Below are 6,589 nucleotides of genomic sequence, written 5' to 3'. Positions count from 1 at the left end.
AGCTCATTTTATGAGGCCACCATTACCCTGATTCCAAAACCAGACAATGACATTGCAAAAGAAAAAAAAGAAGAAAAAGAAAAAGAGAAAACTATAGGCCAATATCCCTAATGAACATAGATGCAAAAGCCCTCAACAAAATATTAGCAAACTGAATTCAGCAATTCATTAAAAAGATTATACACCACAGTCAAGTGGGATTCATTCCTGGTATGCAAGTTGGTTCAACATCTGTAAATTAATGTGATACACCACACAAACAAAATAAAAAATAAAAATCAAATGATCATATCAATAGATGCAGAAAAAGTGCTTGAAAAAATCCAGCATCCATTTATGATAAAAACTCTCAGCAAAGTGGTGGGAATAGCAGGATTGTATCTCAACAAAATTAAGGCCATAAATGACAAATCCACAGCTAATATCATATTCAATGGGGAAAAGCTAAAAGCATTCCCCTTAAGATCAGGAACAAGAGAAGGATGCCCATTTTCACCACTTTATTCAACATAGTTCTAGCCACAGCAATTAGACAAGAAAAAGAAATAACAGTCATCCAAATTGGAAAGGAGGAAGTAAAATTGTCATTATTTGCAGATGACATGATACTATATATAGAGAACTCCAAAGATTCCACCAAAAAACTATTAGAACTGATAAATAAATTTAGTAAAGTAGCAGGATACAAAATTAATATACAGAAATCAGTTGCATTTTTATACACCAATAATGAACTATCAAAAAGAGAAATTAAGAAAACAATCCCATTTACAATTGCATCAAAAAAAAATACTTAGGACTAAATTTAACCAAGGAGTCTTATACTCCAAAAATTATAAGACACTGAAGAGAGAAATTAAAGAAGATACAAATAAATGGAAACATATACCATGCGCATGGATATGAAAAATTAATAAAGTTAAAATGTCCATACTACCCAAAGCAATATATAGATTCAATGCAACCCCTTTCAAAATACCAGTGACATTTTTCACAGAACTAGAATAAATAATCCTAAAATTTAACGGAACCAATAAAAGATCCCAAATAGCCATGGCAATCCTGAGAAACAAGAACGAAGTGGGAGGTATCATTCTACCTGATATCAAATTATACTACAAGTCTATAGTTGTCAAAACAGCATGGTATTGGCGTAAAAACAGACACATAAATCAATGGAACTGAATAGAGAGCCCAGAAATAAATCCATGCCTATTTGGTCATTTAATCTATGACAAAGGAAGCAAGCATTTACATTGGGATAAAGACAGTCTATTTAATAAATGGTGCTGGGGGCTGGCCCGTGGCTCAGGCGGTTGGAGCTCTGTGCTCCTAACGCCGAAGGCTGCTGGTTCGATTCTCACATGGTCAGTGGGCTCTCAACCACAAGGTTGCCGGTTCGACTCCTCGACTCCCGCAAGAGATGGTGGGCTGCGCCCCCTGCAACCAACAACTGCAACTGGACCTGGAGCTGCGCCCTCCACAACTAAGATTGAAAGGACAACAACTTGACTTGGAAAAAGTCCTGGAAGTACACATTCTTCCCCAATAAAGTCCTGTTCCCCTTCCCCAATAATAAAAAAAATCTTAAAAAAAAATAAAATAAATGGTGCTGGGAAAACTGGATAGATACATGCAAAAAAATGAAACTGGACCACTTTCTTACACCATATACAAGAAATAAACTCAAAATGGAATAAAGACTTAAATGTAAGGCCCGAAACCATAAAACACCTAGAAAAAAACACAGGAAGTAAACTCTCAGACATTACCCTTAATAATATTTTTATTGATACATCCTCTCAGACCAGGGAAACAAAAGAAAAAAATAAACAAATGGAACTACATCAAGCTAAAAAGCTTTTTCACAGCAAAGGAAACCATCAACAAATCAAAAAGACATCGTACTGAATGGAAGAAGATATTTGCCAAGGATACATCTCATAAGGGGTTGATATCCAAAAATTCATAAAAAGCTCATAGAACTCAACACCAGAAAAACAAACAATCCAATTAAAAAATGGATTGTTAGATGATGTATTACAGAATAGTACACTTGAAACCTATGTAACTTTACTAACCATTTTAACCCCAATAAATTTTAATCAAACAAAAAAAAATGGGCAGAGGACATTAAGAGACATTTCTCCAAAGAGGACATAGAGATGGCCAATAGACACATGAAAAGATGCTCAATGTCACTAATCATCAGAGAAAAACATATAAAAACCACAATGAGATACCACCTCAGTCCCGTGAGATTGGCTATCATCAATAAATAAACAAACAATTGTTGGTAAGGATGTGGAGAAAAGCGCAACCTTGTGCACTATTGGTGGGATTGCAAACTACTGCAGGCACTATGGAAATCAGTATGGAGTTTCCTCAAAAAATTAAAAATAGAACTACCTTATGACCCAGCAATTCCACTTCCGGGTATTTATCCAAAGAAATCCAAAACACTAATACAAAAAAATATATGCACCCCTATGTTTATTGCAGTGCAATTCCCAAGCCAAGCCAAAATATAGAAAAAAAAAGAAATGCTCATCAATAGACAATTGGGTAAAGAAATTGTAGTATATTTATACAATGGAGTATTACTCTGCCATAAAAAAGAATGAAATCTTACCATTTGCAACAACATGGATGGGCCTAGAGAATATTATGCTCAGTGAAAGAAGTCAGTCTGAGAAAGACAAATACCATATGATCTCACTTATATGTGGACTCTAAAGAACAGAATAAACGAGCAAACAGAAATAGACTCATAGATACAGAGGAAAAACTGATGGTTGCTAAATGGGAGGGGGGTTGGGGAATGGGGGAGAAGGCTGAAGGGATTAGAAAGTACTACTAATTGGTAGTCACAAAAAATCACGGTATGTGAAATACAGTATGGGGAATATAATCAATACTGTTGTCAAGTCTATGTAGGGTGTCAGATGGGTACTGGACTTATTAGGGGGATAACTTCATAGATTTTATAAATGCCTAACCATTGTACATCTGAAACTAATATAAAATAATACTGAATGTCTAAAAAATTAAATAAGTATGCATAAAAACATAGAAACTAAAAAAGAAAAGAAAAGAAAAGAAAAGAAAAGAAAAGAAAAGAAAAGAAACCATTGTCTAATCCATGGCCATGAAGATTTACACCTATGTTTACTTCTAAGAGTTTTATAGTTTTAGCTGTACATTTAGGTCTTTGATTGATTTTAAATTAAATTTTGTTTATGGTATAAGGGTCCAACTTCATTTTTTCACATGTGCATATCCAGTTATCCCAGCACCATTTGTTGAAAAGCCTATTTTTCCTCCATATAATGTGGTTTTAGAACACTTGTTGAAAATCAATTCCTTCTAGATGTGTAAGGGTGATGGTATACTTTTCAACATTTAACAATCTAGTTTATTTTTCTTTTTCATTCTTTTCTTTCTTTCCTTCCCCTCCTGCCTGATTCAATTACTCTGTTTTCCCAAGGTTACAAGCGTAAGAGTACCCCGTTAATCTGGTTAATTGCCAGAAGGCGGACTTGAACTGTTTCATCCCTTAGATCTCTAGATGCCAGTAACCAGACTACAACACCGTTGCAAGTTTCCACCAACTGACACATGAATCCCGCCCCTACCACTAGGTCTGAGATTGTCTTGAAGCAAATCAGACTCCCAGGAAGCATTTTTTTCACCCATGTTTCTCCGAAAGTCAGCACCCAGCAATTGTCTAACTTCCCCTTTCTTTTGTTCTGCTTCTTCTTACGTGCCTATAAAGTCTTTTGGCCCCTTTAGGAAGGGGGAAGATGGCGTTCGAGATAGGAGTCCACCCTGTCTGGCATTTTGACTAAATCTCCTTTTCTTTCCACCAGCCTTTGTCTCTCAATCATTGGCTCACAAGCGGCAAGCAGCTGAACCTGAGTTCAGATTTAGGACATTATTTCTGGACTTTCAATTCTATTTATATAAAAGATACTGTTGTATGATGTAATCGCTGTGAACCCTTGAGCTATACCCGGCTAGAGCCCAGCCAGCAAATACTGCTTCCCATAAGTCCCCTCAGAGAATGTCTGACCAGACTCCTCCCCTATGTCCAGGAATGCTGGTTCTGGGAACAGGACTTTGACCTGCCCTGGGCAAGCATGTAAGGCGTTTTCCCCTTATCTGGGGCTGGTCACACCCTATTGATCCTGCCCTGTTCTATACAACTCTTTAGTACCTGCAATATGGCATTGACGATATCCATGTCATCTTGCTGATGCCTGAGACACACCTTGTATGTAAGTTGCCTTAATACACTCTTGATGTAATGGCTGGAGTTGTCAGCGTTTTTTTCCTGTCTCTCGGCAAGAGGAAATTTTCCTAATACTATTCCATTGAGGTATATGTCTATCCTTATGCCAGTACCACATGTTTTGATTACTGTGGCTTTGTAATAGGTTTGAAATTGGGAAGTCTGAGTCCTCCTATTTTGTTCTTTTTCAAGATAGCTTGGCTATCTGGGGTCTCTTGAAATTCTATATGAATAAAACTTAATTAGGGAGCCTCAGTATTTTCAGTAAAGAGGGACATTCATCTTAGGAGTATGGCAGAATTTAAGACATAAGGACCTTAAAGAGGCATAGGACTTTATTTGTCACTCAATAAATAGGTAGACATACAGACATACACCACAAACACTCATGGCAAACAGCAGTAACTGATAAGAGCACTTCTTCCTTTGTTCATATTAAGACTCAGATTCCTTCTCAATATAGTATTTCAGTTTACAAAGAAATGCATTTCTTAGTTGTATAAACATTTTAAAACTAGATTGTTAGGCCATATTTAGGCCAGGAACAGGAACCTTCTTATCTTAAAAGCCATCTTGTCTTGCTTTGTATCTTGTACCTGCCAGCTTGTGTTTGCCGTAGGCCTGGAGAAGCTGCCTGGAATGTAGAAACCATCTTATCCTGTCTTGCTTAGTACTTTGTTTGTCTCCTAGGGGCTTGTGATCAGCCAAGGCCAGGGTGTGGAGCCAGAGGGCTTGGTCATGCCCTAAACCCCTTTGTTGCTAGAGACAATGCAATGAAAACCCCCTGAATCATTGAAGGGGGAACAACCTCATTTACTCCATCCTGTAAAACTCCATACTCCTTTTTGCTTGGGGAGGTTATGGTCTTTTGTAGCCTGACCTCCTACAGCTCAAACATGCCAAATAAATTCTAATAGACCGATTTTGGTCTCCCGCGCCTCATTTCTCCGGCCGTGATTAACATAGATATTCTGTGGAGCTTTTATCAAAAACCCTCCCAAACAGAAATTGCAGAAACTCCCTTTCCAAATCATTTAATCATATATACATTCAGTGACTACTCACTGAGAATATCAAGGAGAAGGCAATATTTTATATTGGGGAACAAAAAAAAAGTTTCATAAGTAAGGGAATAAAGTTGGAATAATAATAATAATAACAATAATAAAAAGCACCTCAGAAACACAAGATCAAAATCCATTGAAGAGAAACAGATAATTCCCTGAAACAGACAAGCATATTGTTTGTTGGAAAGCCTCAACGGATTGGGATAGCAAAATGGTTGCTGTTTTCTAGCTGGGTACCACAAGGCAATGTATCTATGCTTCTGAATCTTAATCACGCCCACTTAAAAAACTTCATTTCCTTTTCATCCACTCTCCCGCTCCTATTAGGCCATTCAAAATATCCTTACAACAGCTACAACTTCAGCTCCACTCTCCAGGCATTGCTCTCCACCCTGGTCTTGACCTCCTCAAGTAGGAGCATGGGGGAACTGCTCCAGCACGGGCAGCTACAGGATCTGCTCCTTCCCAGGATTTTAGATGACAGCCACTCAAAGCGGATTACCAAGAGTTGGCTTAAAGCATCCCATAGCCCGCAGACCTCCTGGGAGTTGAACTACCTAAAACACTGGTGGGAAATCAAATCTGGGAAGACCATCTAACTCTAGATTCCTCCCCCAGCTACCCAGATCCCTCTAGTCCTTCCCACCGCCCAGAATGCCCTCCTGGGTCCAGCTTGCCTAGGACTCCAGAATTTAAATCTCCCGAGCAGCTGGCTAATCATTTTTCCCCCATTTTTTTTTAAATTAGTTTCAGGTGCACAAAACAATGTAATAGTTAGACATTTATCATTTATATCCCTCACACAATGACAAGCCCGCTCCCCCCATCCACGACCCCTCTGACATCGCACACAGCCATTACTTTTCCACTGTCTCTCTTCCTAATGCTGTACCTCGCTTCTTTTTTTATATATATATATATATATATATACATATATATGTATATATATATGTATATATATATAAAATTATAGTTGACACTCATTATTGTTCAGCTTCAGCTTCAGGTGTAGGGTGCAGTGATCAGGCATCTACATCATCCCTGAGGTGGTCTCCCTAATGAGACAAGTGTCCACCGGATACCCTACAAAATCTTTACACTATTGATTACATTTCCCACATTGACTTTCGTTTCCCCGTCAGCCAGCTCATCTTAACCTCACCTTTCAAACTTGATAGCTAAGCCAAGTGCGTTAGCACCTCCCCATTTAGCTCCACCAGCCGTGTCTGCA

This window comes from Rhinolophus ferrumequinum, chromosome 7 (genome assembly GCF_004115265.2).
Source record: "Rhinolophus ferrumequinum isolate MPI-CBG mRhiFer1 chromosome 7, mRhiFer1_v1.p, whole genome shotgun sequence".
Taxonomy (NCBI): Eukaryota; Metazoa; Chordata; class Mammalia; order Chiroptera; family Rhinolophidae; genus Rhinolophus; species Rhinolophus ferrumequinum.
Note: the sequence above shows the minus strand (reverse complement) of the source record.